The 18,643-nt window shown below is 43.0% G+C and overlaps 1 long non-coding RNA gene across 1 annotated transcript in view; it reads left to right on the top strand.

The window, feature by feature from the left end:
- Positions 1 to 12,456: 12,456 nt before the first annotated feature.
- The window catches only part of LOC143769206 (uncharacterized), a 127,492-nt gene continuing 121,305 nt past the window's right edge, over positions 12,457 to 18,643 (top strand). The window contains exon 1 of the long non-coding RNA XR_013214264.1: positions 12,457 to 12,470. This is a non-coding gene — a long non-coding RNA (uncharacterized LOC143769206). The remainder of the gene's footprint in view (positions 12,471 to 18,643) is intronic.

The raw sequence follows: 18,643 nt of genomic DNA, 5'->3' as shown, positions 1-18,643 counted from the left end.
CGTGGCTGGGCAATATACTACGTGGGCTGTGCAATATACTACGTGGACATGCATATTCTAGAATACCCGATGCGTTAGAATCGGGCCACCATCTAGTTAATGTAAAATAATCCAATCTGAAACTGGGTACTGATTATCTGCTTTGCACCCCTTTTTTAGATTAGTGGAATTCCAGTGTCACATAAACCAAACAGTGCTGCGGATCCTCTGAAAAATTGCCATGGGGCACAATTATGTTGTTAAATTCAGGATTTTTGTTTAAATGGTTTTTTTTTTATTATTATTTTTGCTCTCATAGCACAATCTGAATTAAAAATGAGAAGTCTTGCAATTTTCACACTAACCACCGGGGCTATTTAAGGCTCTAACTTTCTGTTGTTTCAGGACATTCACACTTACATTAGCAGCAATAGGCTGACTCCTACCCAATGTTTTGTATTGAAGCATTTAATGAGTGTGTGCAAATGTCATTATTAGAGGAGAGGGGGCAGGGTCAGCTATGATATTTTTTTTCTCTTGACTGTCTTTACTATATATTATTTATCTATAAGACATTTATTCAAATGTATGTGGTTCACTTGATTCCTTTTCCTGAGGCACTATACACTGTCTAACTGTTGTGAGCTAGGTAACAACTTTTCACCTGCTGTTATGCATAATTAACAGATATTTCTGTATCTATATTACCCGGCCTTCTTCCCATTTTACGTTATCCCGATGCATGTTTTTGTTTTTGAAATGCTTTGGCTCCTTCTATGTTACTTTTTGGACCACAAAGACCATTTCATATAAATTTTTAATGTTTTTAAACCGTATCGAACTGGAATCTTTTTGGAATTTAGCACTAATCTGGACTCTTTGTCAATGAAAATCTTATGGACCAAAGAATTATCATCACATTACTGGAAGTGAGCTAGTTGCTTTTGTTTTGTTTGAACTACATCACCTTTTGTGATTTTGGATCCTGTGTTATTATTTGTGTATAAAGTTGTTACCTGTTATTGCAATTCTGCCTCTGAAGATATGGAAACTGCCGCAAACTCTTTCTGAAATATGAGTCTAAGGGCTGTCCCACACGTCCAGATAATTCCGGTACCGGAATAAATCGGTACCGGAGTTATCCGTGTCCGTGTGCCTGGGAACTCACGGAGGCCATACCTGCGGCACACGTGTGCCGCCCGTATGGCGAGTGGGTACCACACGGAGCGTGTGGTACCCACTCTGCATGGTGCTGAAGCTGCTGAAGCTGCGATTCATATCCTCTCTGCAGTAACGTTTGCTGCAGAGAAAATATGAAGAATAGTGTTAAAAATAAAGATTTAGGTGTCCGCCGCCCCCCCACCCCCTGTGCGCCCCCCCCGCTGGTCAGAAAATACTTACCCGGGTCCCCCGTCGGCTGTCGCTCCTTCTTGGTCTTGCCGCGGCTTCTCCTGCATGCGGTCACGTGGGCCCGATCATTTACAGTCATGAATATGTGGCTCCACCTCCATAGGGGCGGAGCCGACTATTCATGATTGTAATTGATCGGCCCCACGTGACCGCATACAGTAGGAGGCGCGGCCAGACCAGGAAGGAGCGAGTAAGTATTTTCTGACCAGCGGGGGGGGCGCACAGGGGGTGGGGGGGCGGCGGACACCTAAATCTTTATTTTTAACACTATTCTTCATATTTTCTCTATAGCAAACGCTGCTACAGGGAAGATATGAATACCGGCTTCAGCACCATGTGGGGGGGACAGCGCTTACTGTAGCGCTGTCTCCGGCACGCACACGGACCCCAGACGGAGAATGTCCGTGTGAGGTCCGTGTTTTACGCGGACCCATTGACTCTATTGGGTCCGTGTAAAACGTGCGCTCCCACGAACACTGACATGTCTCCGTGTTTGGCACACGGAGACACGGTCCGCAAAAAATCAATGACATCTGAACAGATGCATTGATTTTTATGGGTCTACGTGTGTCAGTGTCTCCGGTACGTGAGGAAACTGTCACCTCACGTACCGGAGCCACTGACGTGTGAAACCGGCCTAAAATAGCCCCACTCGCTGAAAACTGGAAGATTACTAATTTTGTTCTTTAATATGCCCCTCCCCCAGAAAAAGTAATTATATGTGTGTGTGTGTGTGTGTGTATATATATATATATATATATATATATATATATATATATATATATATTTTTTTTTTTTTTTTTAAATTTTTTTTTTAAAGAAAAATATAGCAGCACCTTTAAGAAATGAGGGTCCAATGCCTACCTGGTTTCACCAAATGATCCAAATGAAAATATGAACTGGAGGCAGCACACCAAAAGAGTGTACAAAATATGTGAAAACGGTTCATAAAGTCACCACAATGGGCTTATAAATAAATGATCAGTTTTTCATATACACTGATGAGCAAAAGTGTAAACTAAAACAACTTTTAACTTACTGCTCAGTAAATGCTAATTAGGAAGGACATAATTTTCAATATCGTGCTGCATAGCAATTTGTCAGAGGATCAGCAGCACTGTTGCGTCTATGAAACCTTTAAGAATCACCCAAAGAACATTTCTATAATACATGGAAGTAGGATTTAAAATTGGTAGAAGTATATCTCAGTATGACAAAGCACCACTTTATGTCAGTTTTAGCAATTAGAAAAGATTCTGATGAATTGTAGTTTATGTATTTTATTATACGGCCTGAATATAACCTGATTACAGGTGCTATAACACATGGTATTAAGAATTAAAACTTGGGAGAGGGTTCGCTCATTGGAAGTCAGCCCTATATCACAGAAACCTTGGTATTAGGGAACTAGCCTTAAGATTTTCAGACCTATAGTAGAAAAACAGAGGGATTATTTGAGACTGGGCTTTGGCTTAATGCCATTGTTGTTCCAACAGTGCATGGAATCAGATACAGGATTTTGAGACAGGGATAGCTCAGTGGCAGGAAGCCTTAGGGTACCGTCTCACAGTGGCACTTTTGTCGCTACGACGGTACGATCCGTGACGTTCCAGCGATATCCATATGATATCGCTGTGTCTGACACGCAGCAGCGATCAGGGACCCTGCTGAGGATCGTACGTCGTAGCAGATCGTTTGGAACTTTCTTTCGTCGCTGGATCTCCCGCTGTCATCGCTGGATCGTTGTGTGTGACAGCGATCCAGCGATGCGTTCGCTTGTAACCAGGGTAAACATCGGGTTACTAAGCGCAGGGCCGCGCTTAGTAACCCGATGTTTACCCTGGTTACCATCGTAAATGTAAAAAAACCCAAACAGTACATACTCACATTCCGGTGTCCGTCAGGTCCCTTGCCGTCTGCTTCCCGCACTGACTGACTGCCGGCCGTAAAGTGAAAGCAGAGCACAGCGGTGACGTCACCGCTGTGCTCTGTACTGCCTTAAGGCCGGGAGTCAGTCAGTGTGGGAAGCAGACGGCAAGGGACCTGACGGACACCGGAATGTGAGTATGTACTGGGTTCTGCGCTTAGTAACCAGATGTTTACCCTGGTTACCCGGGGACTTCGGCATCTTTGGTCGCTGGAGAGCTGTGTGTGTGACAGCTCTCCAGCGACCACACAACGACTTACCAACGATCACGGCCAGGTCGTATCGCTGGTCGTGATCGTTGGTAAATCGTTTTGTGTAACGGTACCCTTACTTTATAGATCCCATGGCATTATAGAATTGTACTGAAGCCTAGTGCCTCTGCCTTTGAGATCTTCAGCGCTACAGTATAGTGTGACATATGCAATATTAGAGACAGGACTACTGTTTAACCAAAATTGCGGTTCCTATACTACTTGGCATTAGAAATTTAAACTTGGAGGAGAAAATTAGCCTTGTTTTACTGAACTCCTGGTAATAAGGAATCTATACACATGAAGAAGATATGGTAGAGGGTAATTAAAGGCAAGGCTTTGGTACAAGCCCTCATGATTCCTATTATTTCCCTTCTGCCATATGCAAGTGAGGAGATCAAACACATTTATACCAGATTTAAAAAAAATGTTAGTTGGGTTATTTTCCAATTTATGACATGACCACTGGCAGTAAGGTAGAAAAGAGAACAAAAGTAGTGGAGTAACTCTGCGAAAGAATAGTGATTTATGTGTTATTTAATGTTTTGTGGAATGCTCAGTGAACAGCGATGATGATGTCTGTAAAGCGCTGTGGAATTAATGGTGCTGTAAAAGTGAGTAAAAAATAAATATATAAAATACTAGAGACACTGGTACAACGCTCATTAAATATCAGAACTATTTAAATAGTACATTTATATTTGATTTTTTTGCATTTTTTTCCATGTATCTTACTCTTGAACGCTCCATACTTGCGAATAGCTCTGCTGTGGCACTGAGATGATAACTCAAGAGAATTGATTTGTGCAGACACCTCGAAATCAGACTTTAGCAACTTATTCATGAAACACAAAGTTGTGACTTTTATTGGGGCCCCAGGTATATGAGGTTTCACTAAGCAGAGCTGACAGGTCCCACTGCCCAGGAAGGAACTAAAAAAAGACACCACAGAAGAGGGCATCAAGAAGAACGTCATGGCGTGCTGGCAGAGTGCTGAGCTATGACAGCCCATGACATAACGAAGCTTTGAGAGGATGAAGATTTACTCTGGCTGTCAATCATTCTTCATGTGACACATCCAATCCATAAATGATGATGGGTGCAGCTCATGCCTGGTGGCATCTGATACACAGCTGTCATTAGCATTGAACTGGAAGCAGCGAGGGCCTCGTACATCGAATGTCTTATCCTTGGGAATTGGGAGGTGTCAAAAGAAATCGGACATCAAGGGTCACTCCATAGACATCATCGTTGAGGAGATAACAAGCATTTCATACCAGAGAAGTGGTACTGTGCAATGTCCATACTTTTGTACAAGAAGGTATAGTTAACAAGAAAAGATTTTATCCTAGATATGGAAGAAGAGAAGTTGTGCTGAGCATTGTCCATAGAATGCAAACAAGAAGCTCTTGGGATTTTTTTAAAGCTATGGAACAGGGTTTAAAAGGTACAGAATTTAGTCAGTATTTTGCATCAGCGTTTGTTCCACTCCTGGTTTTGGCATAAAAACACTGATGAAATACTGATCAAAAATACTGATGTGTGAATAAAGCCAACAAAGTACAAGAGAAGATCTACTACGCCTTGTATTAAAGGGAACAAACACGTCATTAGATTCAGGCTGCCCAAATTACATGCTGAGTGAGTCAGAGTATGGCTGTGCGATTGCATAGTTTTAAAAGTTGCCTGGGGACTAAAGGGATAGACCTGACTAGTCCACTGACACCCCCGGCCGGCTTCTCCCCTTCCCATTGCAGTTGATTGACAGGTCTCTATTTACAAACATATGAGACATATCAATCAGCTTGAATGGGGCCGGGTGAAGCAAGCTACGGGCTGCACCGGACTAGTCAGGTTTGTACCTGTAGCCCTGGATGATTACTCAAACTATGCTTTTTCTGAAATGTGCAGTGTTTCAGGGTAAAACATACCTGGCTGCAATCACACATCTCACAGCTAGGCTCTGATTCATGTTCAGGCAGAATTAATCTAAAGGTTCCTTCAATATATTACAGATGCAAATACATAGAATCACTACTATTTTGCATAGGAAAAAATAGTACTAAATAGTGTACTGTATATACAGTATAGATTGAATAAGAGAAATTGTACTATACAGTGACCAAACATACAGAAAAAGGGCAGATATTGAAAATCACCAAGCATAAAAAAATATGAAAAATACCAATGTGCAATGCAAAGAAGGACAATAGATATTGTGAAGTAAACCCATCATGCATGAGAGTGTGGTACTATGCTGTGTCCATACAAACAGAATACAGACATTACACTCAGCATACAAAGGAAATGGTATCATTTTAGGTCAATTAGGATTACCATAATTATTAATATTTGCCAAATGCCAGAATAATGAGAGAGAGATAATTTTTAAGGCATTTTTATTACTTACTGCAAAGTCTAAAGTTCACATACACTACGATTACTATGCCTTTAAACAATTCTGGACTGCCCATATGATGATTTCATGTGGTTGGCAGATTCTGATAGTTTTTTGGCAACATCTGAATTAATTAGAGACACACCTTTGGATTTATTTTAATGCACACCTGAAACACACTGCTTCTTTGTGTAGAATCATGGGAAAGTCTCAAGAAATCAGCCAAGTTATCAGGAAGTGGATTGTGGACTTGCACAAGTCTGGTTCATACTCGTGTATAATTTGAAGATACCTGAAGGTGCCTTGTTCATCTATACAAACAATTGTACGCAACAACAAACAACATGGGAATGTCCAGCCATCATACCGCTCAGGAAGAAGACGAGTTCTGTGTCCCAGAGATGAATATGCTTTGGTCCGACATGTGCATATCAACTCAAGGACAAAAGCAAAAGACTTTGTGAAGATGATGACAGAAGCTGGTAAGATTGTGTCAATATCCACAGTGAAACGAGTACTGTATCAACATGGGCTAAAAGGCCACTCTGCCAGGAAGAAACCATTACTCCAAAAGAAACATAAAAAAAGCCAGATTAATGTTTGAAAATGCACACAGGAAGAAAGAACATAATTTTTGGAGACATCCTGTAGTCGGATGAAACCAAAATGTAACTTTTTGGGCACAATGACCATCGTTATGTTTTGAGGAAAAAGGGAGAAGGTTGGAAGCCTAAGAACACCATCCCAATCCCAATTGTGAAACGCAGGGGTGGCAGCATCATGTTGTGGGGGTGTTTTGCTGCAGGAGGGACTGGGGCACTTCACAAAATAGATGGCATCATGAGAAAAGAAGATTATGTGGCAATACTGAAGCAACATCTCAAGGCATCAACCAGAAAGTTAAAGCTTGGGCGGAAATGAGTCTTCCAAATGGACAATGACCCATACTGCCAAAATGGTAACAAAGTGGCTTAAGGATAACAAAGTCAATGTTTTGGCGTGGCCATCACAAAGCCCTGATCTCAATCCTATTGAAAATGTATGAGCAAAGCTGAAAAGGCAGGTGCGAGCAAGGCGACCTACAAACCTGGACCAGTTACACCAGTTTTGTCAGGAGGAATGGGCCCAAATTCCAACCAACTATTTTGAGAAGCTTGTGGAAGGATATCATAGAGAATGAAAATAGTCAATGAGGATTAAACAAATCAAACATGAGAAAAGAGGTACTGTGCAGCTCCCACACACCTAAAAACAAGAGCAGATATTAAAAAACTACGGCTAGGACCCTGCACAGTGCAAATACAGATTGAAGAAAGATTCTGCTAATGAAATCACGTGCAATAGAAGCAGCACTGTGCACTGCCTGACATACCGTAACCACCCTACCCACTTGACCCTTGTATACTACACGTATTAGTGCCAGAATAGGGTTACCACATGTTTTCTTTGTAAAGGATACATAATTTTTATTTTCATCCTATGATCTAATAGTGATTCTCATATTGCAGGTCGATTCTTATAATTACACATGATGTAATGCCAGATATCACATGGAGCCTTGCAAATTCACTCTTATCATTACATGTTGTACAGATGTAGGATGTGGACTCCAGCCATCTTCATAAAGATTCTCTACTTTTCTACTTTCTGGCCATTTTGAGAACAATCCTTGCTCCAAACTGATCATGTATGAATTTTTCCAATAGACTAGTATTCAATACCGTTTTCAAGATCTCCGCTTGCCATCAATGATAGCAAATAATAAATGTTTACATCCAAGGGTTTTTCAGGACCAATGGACACGATGGACACAGATCCAGCAGGACATAATCTGGGGCAGAGGTGTCAAACTGCATTCCTCGAGGGCCGCCAACAGGTCATGTTTTCAGGATTTCCTAAGCATTCCACAAGGTGCTGGAATCATTCTGTGCAGGTGATTAAATTATTACCTGTGCAATACAAGGAAATCCTGAAAACATGACCTGTTGGCGGCCCACGAGGAATGCAGTTTGACACCTCTGATCTAGGGCATTAGAAATGTTGACTGCTGATTTCGGATCACAAAATTCTGCAGAAGACTATTGTAGATGAAGCATTGGAATGAGGGACTCATGATGGGTGCATCCATGCAGATCATCTCCAAACATCTCCTTCTCAACCAGACTTTGTGGTTGGCATTGCATATCTGAGCAGAGAGTGTTATCCTGATATTTGCCAGACCCAGATTCCTCCATCAGATGGCCAAATAGTGAAAAGTTCCTAAAAATAAACCTTTTCTCATGGTGCAAATACCAGTACCTGAGGCTTTACACCACATTCCCCATTACCTGGCATTGAGCAATCCATGAAACTCCACTGTTCTCAGCAGTTGAGATGATATTCAGACATTACCTGAATGTAGTCAGTGTGAAGATAGTTAACCTGCATAGCTAGTGGCCATTTTTATATATTGCATGCTAGTTCAATCTTTGCATCCATTGAGATTAGATATAACTTGCTGTATTATTGTTGGGCAGAACGGAAGAACAGGTGCAATATATTTAGCTGGGTGCGGGAATGTGTCATCCGCATTCAATGACTTTCCTGTGCTATGTGAACTGAGCCTTTATGGTGTGAATATTTTCTGCAAATGTTGCTATTTCTACTGATATTTTCTAGGATAAATGTTACGCAGACGAATTCAGCAGAATCATTAATTAGGTTGTGTGATATTTGGGTTATTTAAGATGCACACCCTCCGGACATGCTGATCAGAGAGGTGCTACAAAAAAGAAGACGGAGAAATTCACAAGATGGAAATATAGGTACAAAAGCAAATGATAATACCCTGTTCAACTCAAGTTTCTAATTTTCTCTATAGGAGGTTGTGTTCTACTATATTCTTGTATATAAAGGGAATTATAATAGTAGTTATATTCTTTTACATATGAGCAGTATTATAGTAGTTATATTCTTGTACATAGGGGCAGTATTATAGTAGTTATATTCTTGTACATAGGGACAGTATTATAGTAGTTATATTCTTGTACATAGGGGGCAGTATTATAGTAGTTATATTCTTGTACATAGGGGCAGTATTATAGTAGTTATATTCTTGTACATAGGGACAGTATTATAGTAGTTATATTCTTGTACATAGGGGGCAGTATTATAGTAGTTATATTCGTGTACATGGGGCAGGCAGTATTATAGTAGTCATATTCTTGTACATAGGGGGCAGTATTATAGTAGTTATATTCGTGTACATAGGGGCAGTATTATAGTAGTTATTTTGTACATAGGAGCAGTATTATAGTAGTTATATTCTTGTACATAGGGACAGTATTACAGTAGTTATATTCTTGTACATGGGAGGCAGTATTATAGTAGTTATATTCTTGTACATAGGAGGCAGTATTATAGTAGTTATATTCCTGTACATAGGGGGCAGTATTGTAGTTATATTCTTGTACATAGGAGCAGTATTATAGCAGTTATATTCTTGTACATAGGGGGCAGCATTATAGTACGGTAGTTATATTCTTGTACATAGGGGGTAGTATTATAGTAGTTATATTGTACATAATGTCAGTATTATAGTATTTATATTATTGTACATATGAGGCAGTATTGTAGTACTCATATTCTTGTACATAGGAGCAGTATTATAGTAGTTATATTCTTGTACATAGGAGGCAGTATTATAGTAGTTATATTCTTGTACATAGGGGCAGTATTATAGTAGTTATATTCTTGTACATAGGAGCAGTATTATAGTAGTTATATTCTTGTACATAGCGGGCAGTATTATAGTAGCTATATTCTTGTATATAGGAGCAGTATTATAATAGTTATATTCTTGTACATAGGGGCAGCATTATAGTAGTTATATTCTTGTATATGCAGCGCCCCAGAGTCCTGGTCATTGCAGTAATGTCACTCTTCCACCAGGGGGAGTGATACTACGTCTGATGGTACTAAAGGAGTTCACACACTACACTTCACACTCCAGTCCACCAGGGGGAGCAAAGGTTCTATTTACTAGGCCACTCCTCACACACGGGTAAAACTGGTGGGTTGGATAGGAAGTTATTGAGAAGCTACCTGGGTTTGACCCAGAGAGGACCTGTCAGGCAGACAGGGGGAGAAGGAGGAACATCTGAGCTGCAGACAGAGGTCCCTGTCAGGGGTGGGATCCTGACAGAGGCCAAGCACGAGATAGAACGTTACGGAGCTGCGCCTGCACTTCATTGCGGCAGCATCCTAAGAAAGGACATGAAGCGAAGTATATTGTGGAGAGTGAGAAACGAAGTCACAGCACAAGGAGATAATACCGGGAGGAGTCCTGCCCCAAGATCGGCAGCCTCCTTCTGAGGCGCGTAGCCGGTGGCCGGAACACCGAGGGAGTAATTGGCTCTACGCATTACTTCAGAGACTGGCAGGACAGTCAATTCCAAGTTGGTTGCCCGACCTTAATACCTATGAAGACACGGAGGCAAATTGTGGGAGAGGGGCGTCTCTAGGGTCCCTATAAAATAGCTCCAGGCCTACCCCGTCATACGGGTTGTCCTATCCATATCATCTGGGGGACAGAGAGAGAGAGAACATCAGAAACATCCAAGAGAGTTGTGAGGACTATCCCGTGGTGCTCAGCAGGGAGGTACTACAACACACAGGCGCTAGTAGGAAGGCTACTGATTTCCACCTGCACAAGGGAGCCCTGGATGTGCCTTCGGACCGGCCGGACTCTGCCAGCCCTGTGATCAGTGCTCTGGACTGTGGACGCTGAAGTCTTCAGTAAAAGGTAAAGAGACATCAACCTTGTGTCCTCGTTATTCATTGCACCTTACAACATCCACCATCACCACCTACACATCTGGGAAGCCCTGGGGACATACTTCACCTGTGGGAAGGTATACCATCTAGCTGCCATTCCATCACCCCAGCGGACCCCTAAGCAGCGTCGGTCACCCTGACCCAATACCACAGGTGGCGTCACGAATACCATACAAACAACTACTCCTTTAATTGGACGCCCCTCAGAAGGGCCACGGACCAGGTCGGGCCACCGTGACATCCCCAGAACCGAGACAGAGGGACTTGGTACCGAGTACCCCATTGCCCTTAACGTGGGGGCGCTCCATATACAGGGAGCAGTATTATAGTAGTTATATTCTTGTAGATAGAGGGCAGTATTATATAGTTATTTTCTTACACATAGGGGGATAGTATTATAGTAGTTATATTCTTGTACATAGGAGGCAGTATTATAGTAGTTATATGCTTGTATATAGGAGACAGTATTATAGTAGTTATATTCTTGTACATAGAGGACAGTATTATAGTAGTTATATTGTTGTATATGGGGGCAGTATTATAGTAGTTATATTCTTGTACATAGGAGACAGTATTATAGTAGTTATATTCTTGTACATAGGGGGCAGTATTATAGTAGTTATATGCTTGTATATAGGAGACAGTATTATAGTAGTTATATTCTTGTACATAGAGGACAGTATTATAGTAGTTATATTGTTGTATATGGGGGCAGTATTATAGTAGTTATATTCTTGTACATAGGAGACAGTATTATAGTAGTTATATTCTTGTACATAGGGGCAGTATTATAGTAGTTATATTCTTGTACATAGGGGGCAGTATTATAGTAGTTATATTCTTGTACATAGGGGCAGTATTATAGTGATTATATTCTTGTACATAGGAGACAGTATTATAGTAGTTATATTCTTGTACATAGGGGCAGTATTATAGTGGTTATATTCTTGTACAAAGGGGGAAGTATTATAGTAGTTATTTTCTTGTATATATGGGACAGTATTTTCCAATAGTCATAATATATGGTCTGAAGTTGTTATTATTGATGGCTCAGCCTAACCTTTATAACACTTTTTCCTTTATTATACTATTAGTATTAGCTTACAGGCTTTGATCAATCGGCTTGCTGGCAGCTGTGGTTCTACAGTACGCGAAGATGTACAAGTTGCATGGTTCATTATAATGTGAGTTTCACCAATGACTTCCTGATGACTGCATAATCGAAGCCAAGAACACTAGAAGCTATAAACGGGTTAAGCGCTGTGTTTACTCTGGGTCCACCCTTTGCAATCAAACTTTCCAGGTTTATTTATGAATGCATTCAACTGCGTGTGTGGCAGAGTGCTGCGTACTGCAGTCCGGGCGCCGTCCTGTGCTCATGTTTACTGCAGTGCAGTCTTCCACCACAGACACGGCTGATGCCAATTAAATCCATGTGGAGAGATGTTGGCCTTTACTGGCTTCCTATATACAGGACATGTTCCAATACCTCCGCCACTTTGGGTCTAAGTCCAAATCTGACAGTGTTGTTCTTCCTACATGCGTCCTTGTGCACCTGAGCACAAATATATTACCAAATATGCTTTATGCTGATACTAGAGAAGAATGAATATTTGGGAGGCTCAGGGTCAGGCTGGTCCACCGGAGGATCCTCTCGCCAGCTCTTTCTCCAAACCAAAAAAGATGTTGGGTAAATACAAAGTTTTGATTGCTATTTATTGCATTTTTTTTTAGATATTTTCACATTGGTAAAAGTCTGTTCAAAATATAAAATTAATTAATTTGCATCAGTTAATTTTTACCATTGAATTATACTTTTTTTTACCACTTCACCGCACTTAGAGTTATAAAAGTTATTAGGAGCTTTAGAAAAAATGCAGCAAAAATTAAAATGCAAAAATTTAAATTAACTGCATCAGTAAGGGGTTAAATAAACCCTATTGTAGAATTACAGTATATTCCCTCTACTCTCTCCATAGTGATGTCATTGCCGTTTTTCCCTATCGTCAGATGCCCGGGTCATGGCCGCTGTCAACTCTTCATCTATAGGACATAGGTGTGTGGAAGGCATGTGACTCATTCACTAAGTCAAATTGAGTGTGACGAAATGTGCTCCAACACCCTAACCTAACAAAAGCATCGTAATTGTAAAGAGCGGATACAAAACAAGCAGCTTTATGTATTTGGGATCAGATTTTTCTAGTATTTAGGTACTTTTTTTTTTTACATTCTTGTTTACATATTTTTAAAAGGTAGCTAAACTTTAAGGAAATTTTAAAACATATATTTTAGGCCCTTTAACCCCTTAACAACCGCCGATACGCCTTTTAACAGCGGCAGTTAAGGGTACTTAAACCACAGCGCCGTTAATTAACGGCGCTGTGGAAAAAGTGTATAGCACCCCCCAGAGTCGGATTTTCTCTGGTGTCTCAGTTGCCGGGGGTAGCCAAGACCCCAGAGAACATGATTCAAGTCGGTTTTTACCGACCCCCGGGTTGCGATCGCCGGTAATTAACCGCTTACTGGCGGCAGCAAAATAAGTAATTTCCCATTTAATCTCTGTGTCCTCCGATGTGATCGTACATCAGAGGACAGAGAAATAGGGTCCCCGATCGCCCCCGATACTCACCCGTCTCCCCCAATGCTCCTCGTGGCTCCCGGTGGGCGCCGCCATCTTTTTCCGGGAAAAAAGTGGTGGGGGCATGCACAGTGTGCCCACCCGCCAGCACCCGGCAGATCTTTGGGGTCTCGGCTGCCCCAAAAAACATGATCAGGGTTGGTTTTCACCCCTGTTTTGCGATCGCCGGTAATTAACCACAAAAAAAAGCTGTGTGTCATTCTCTGTCCTCTGATGTGATCGCACATCAGAGGACAGAGAAATAGGGGGATCGGGGACCCTGTTATACTTACCGGTTTCCTTGGGTCCTCCTGCGTTCCCCTCCTGGCCGCTGGCTTCTTCCTCCAGGAAGAAAATGGGCGCAAGCGCAGTGCGCCCGCCGTGAGAAGATTCTTCCTCTTATTTTATTTTAGTCACTGTGAGATCCTATCACAATGATCAAAATAGAAAAAATAATAAATACCGACCCTTTATCACCCCCTTAGTTAGGAAAAAAGAATAAGATAAAAAAGTATGTATTTCCATTTTCAAATTAGGGTTAGGGCTAGGGTTAGGGTTGGGGCTAAAGTTAGGGTTAGAGCTAGGGTTAGGGTTGGGACTAAAGTTATGGTTAGGGTTGGGGCTAAAGTTAGGGTTAGGGTTGGGGCTAAAGTTAGGGTTAGGGTTGGGGCTAAAGTTAGGGTTGGGATTAGGGTTTGGATTAGGGTTAGGGTTGGTAATAGGGTTAGGGTTGGCATTAGGGTTATGATTGGGATTAGGGTTAGGTTTGGGATTAGGGTTAAGGTTAGGGTTGGGATTAGGGTTAGGGGTGTATTGGGATTAGGGTTGGGATTAGAGTTAGGTTTTAGGTTAGGGTTGAGATTATGATTAGGTGTGTGTTGGGCTTAGGGATTTGATTAGGGTTAGGGTTGGGATTAGGGTTAGGGGTGTTTTGGCGTTAGGGTTGTGATTAGGGTTATGGTTAGGGTTGGGATTAGGGTTAGGGGTGTTTTGGTGTTAGGGTTTTGATTAGGGTTATGGATTGGGTTGGGATTAGGGTTAGGGGTGTGTTGGGGTTAGGGTTGGAGTTAGAATTGGGGGGTTTCCACTGTTTAGGTACAGGGGTTAGGGGGTCTCCAAACGCGACAGACAATTTTGCGCTCAAAAAGTCAAATGGTGCTCCCTCCCTTCTGAGCTCTGCCATGCGCCCAAACAGTGGTTTACCCCCACATATGGGGTATCAGCGTACTCAGGACTAATTGGACAACAATTTTTGGGGTCCAGTTTCTCCTGTTACCCTTGCAAAAATTAAAAAATTGGGGGCTAAAAAATCATTTTTGTGGAAAAAAATGATTTTTTATTTTCACGGCTCTGCGTCAAACTTCTGTGAAGCACTTGGGCGTTCAAAATGCTCACCACATATCTAGATAAGTTCCTTGAGGGGTCTAATTTCCAAAATAGGGTCACTTGTGGGGGGTTTCTACTGTTTAGGTACATCAGGGGCTCTGAAAATGCAACATGACCTGATCGTCCTCACCCTGCCATTCCTGGTATGTCCCCTGGCTTCACCCCAAATCCCATCACCATCACCCAACTCTCCTGATCTTCCTCTCCCTGCTATTTCTGGTATGTCTGCTGGCTGCACCCCAAATCCCATCACCCAACTCTCCTGATCTTCCTCACCCTGCTATTCCTGGTATGTCCGCTGGCTGCACCCCAAATCCCATCACCATCACCCAACTCTCCTGATCTTCCTCACCCTGCTATTCCTGGTATGTCCGCTGGCTGCACCCCAAATCCCATCACCATCACCCAACTCTCCTGATCTTCCTCACCCTGCTATTCCTGGTATGTCCGCTGGCTGCTACTACTGTTTTCTTTTTTTTTTTCTTCCCTGCATGTTTTCTCCTTTTAATTCCTTGATGCCAATACACAGTTGGCTTTATCTTTCCATTTGCATTTTCCCTTCTGATTTCTAATTAATCCCCTCCTGTGTCTGTGACCAGTCTCCCTGCTGCCCCTCCCTCCTGATCACTCCTGGCCTATTTCATGAGCACTTAGCCTGTTATAAATTCAGAGACACAGGTCTGTCTGGACCGTGGTCTGTCTCTAAATGGATAACAGCAAATATGACAGCAGAAATATGCCAGAAATGAGCAAGAAGTGTACAGAAGGTAAGACTAACCACTGTTAATAAATGTACTAAATTTCTTTCCCTTTCCACAACACTTACTCTCATCATGCTGACATACGCTCTAACAGTTTTGACTCCATTACTCCTCAGCCTCCTTTGCTATCCCCAAACCCCAGCACCCCCTAACCAAGTAATAATCTCTCCTTCCCTTTTGCCTCCCCACCTGTCCTCCTCTGCTGAGCTCCTCCTCAGCCTCAGATCTCTCCTAATAAAACACAAAACAAGCCACCCTCTCTCATTATCCCAGCTGCTCTGTCTATCTCTGCTTCTCCTCACTGCTGGAGACATATCTCCCAATCCTGGACCCCCACAGCTCATACCTCCCATTACTACCCCCTCCTAACGCTCCCAATCCACTATAAACACCCGAAATCTTGCCCACCTCAAATAAATGCCTATGACGCCCACCGCCCTGCACCCTCTCTCTGGATCACTATGGAATGCCTGCTCCATCTGCAATAAACTCCATGTGATTCACGACCTCTTTACCTCTCGTAATCTTTTCTTTTTGGCCATCACCGAAACATGGCTGACACCCTCTGACACAGCCTCCCCCGCTGCACTATGTTACGGTGGCCTCCACTTCACCCACACTCCTCGCCCTGGAAATAAACATGGTGGAGGAGTGGGCCTTCTCCTTTCTTCCAAATGTACCTTTTACCCAATCCCACCTCTACCCTCCCTTATCTTCCCTTCTTTTGAAGTCCACACTGTCCACATCTACTCCCCCTACAACCTCCAAATGGCCGTCATATACCGACCTCCAGGCCCGACCACTGCCTTTATTGACCAATTCTCCACCTGGCTCCTTCACTTTCTCTCTGCTGACATTACCACCATCATCATGAGTTATTTCAACATCCCCATTGACACCAACCAGTCAGCAGCCTCCAAACTCCTGTCCCTTACTTCATCCTTTGGACTTACTCAGTGGTCCTCCTCAGCCACCCACACAGATGGACACACATTAGACCTTGTCTTCACCCGTTTCTGCTCCCTATCTAACTTCACAACCTCCCCTCTCCCTCTATCTGACCACCATCTACTCACTATCTCATCCCTGTCCCCCTCACCTATCACCCATGTCCAGCAACATGCTCACCCACGCAGGAACCTCACACACCTAGACACCCACACACTCTCTGACTCTATCCTACCACTAGCATCCATATCCTCACTCCACGGCACAGACACTGCCTACTGCTTTGTACAATGCTACTCTTGAATCAGCTATTGACATGGTCACCCCTGTCATGCATAGCAGAGTGCGACGAACCAATAGACAACCCTGGCACAATAACATCACTAAAAAACTTCGGCAAGCATGCAGAATTGCAGAACGGTGTTGGAAGAAAACACATTCGCAAGATGATTTCACTGCACTCAAACAAGCAATACTCGCATTCAAATCAGCTCTCACCTCTGCTAAACAGGCCTACTTCACAACCCTCGTATCTTCCTTATCCCACAACCCCAAACAGTTGTTCAACACTAAAAATAAGATCGACCAAACAAGGCAAATCTTCATCGTCAAACCACCACAACCCCTTTGTACACCAGACCAATGCCCAAACCCCATAACTCCCCTCTCCAAAATCACTGAAGGGGAGCTTGCTCATCTTCTTTCCAAATCACATCTCACCACTTGTGCACTTGACCCCATCCCACCTCCTCCCCAACCTCACCACCACACTAATCCCATCCCTTACCCATCTCTTCAACCTATCATTAACTTCTGGTACCTTCCCCACTGCTTTCAAACATGCCACAATCACACCTATCCTCAAAAAGCCATCTCTTGACCCAAGCACTATGTCCAGCTATCGCCCCATATCTTTGCTCCCATTTGCATCCAAACTCCTTGAGCAGCACGTCCATGCTGAACTTTCCTCTCACTTTGCATCTAACTCTCTCTTCGACAACCTGCAATCTGGCTTCCGTCCCCACCATTCCACTGAGACTGCCCTGACCAAAATTACTAACGACTTACTTACAGCCAAAGCTAACAGACAATTCTCTATACTCCTCCTTCTAGACCTGTCCTCTGCCTTCGACACAGTTGACCACTGCCTCCTACTACAGATCCTCTCTTCCTTTGGGGTTAAAGACCTCGCCCTATCTTGGATCTCCTCATACCTTACCAACCGCACATTTAGCATTTCCTACTCCCATTCTACCTCTTCATCTCGCCCTCTCTCTGTTGGTGTCCCTCAAGGCTCTGTCCTTGGGCCCTTATTCTCAATCTATGCACTCGGCCTGGGACAACTCATAAGGTCCTATGGCTTCCAGTACCATCTATATGCTGATGATACTCAGATCTACCTCTCTTTCCTAGATGTCACCTCTCTGCTCTCCAGAATCCCGGAGTGTCTATCAGCCATTTCCTCCTTCTTCTCCTCTCGCTTCCTCAAGCTCAATGTGGACAAATCTGAACTAATTATCTTTCCTCCATCTCACATATCTTCCCTACCTGATCTGACAAAATAAATGAAACCACACTTTCCCCAAAATCCGCTGCCTCGGAGTAACCCTGGACTCTGCTCTGTCCTTCAAACCGCACATCCAAGCTCTCGCCACCTCCTGTCGCCTCCAGCTCTAAAATATTTTCCGAATCCGTCCTTTCCTCAACCCTCACTCTACCAAAATGCTTGTGCATGCCCTAATCATCTCCCACCTCGACTACTGCAACATCCTCCTCTGTGGCCTACCTTCTAACACTCTCGCACCCCTTCTGTCCATCCTTAACTCTGCTGCCCGACTAATATCTCTCCCCTCGCTACACTCCTGCTTCCCCTCTTTGCAAATCCCTTCACTGGCTCCCAATTTCCCAGCGTATCCAGTTTAAACTACTAACACTGACCTACAAAGCCATCCATAACCTTTCTCCTCTGTATAATTTCCGGTCCTTCCAAGACCTCCTTCTCTCCTCCACGCTTATTCGCTCCTCACCCAATCACCTCCAAGACTTCTCCTGAATATCCCCCATCCTCTAGAATTCTGTACCCCAACACATCCGGTTTTCCACCACATTTGGATCCTTCAAAAGAAACCTGAAAACCCACCTCTTCAAAGA

The sequence above is a fragment of the Ranitomeya variabilis genome, chromosome 4, assembly GCF_051348905.1.
Source record: "Ranitomeya variabilis isolate aRanVar5 chromosome 4, aRanVar5.hap1, whole genome shotgun sequence".
Lineage (NCBI taxonomy): Eukaryota > Metazoa > Chordata > Amphibia > Anura > Dendrobatidae > Ranitomeya > Ranitomeya variabilis.
Note: the sequence above shows the minus strand (reverse complement) of the source record. Positions and strands in the feature narration are given on the sequence as shown.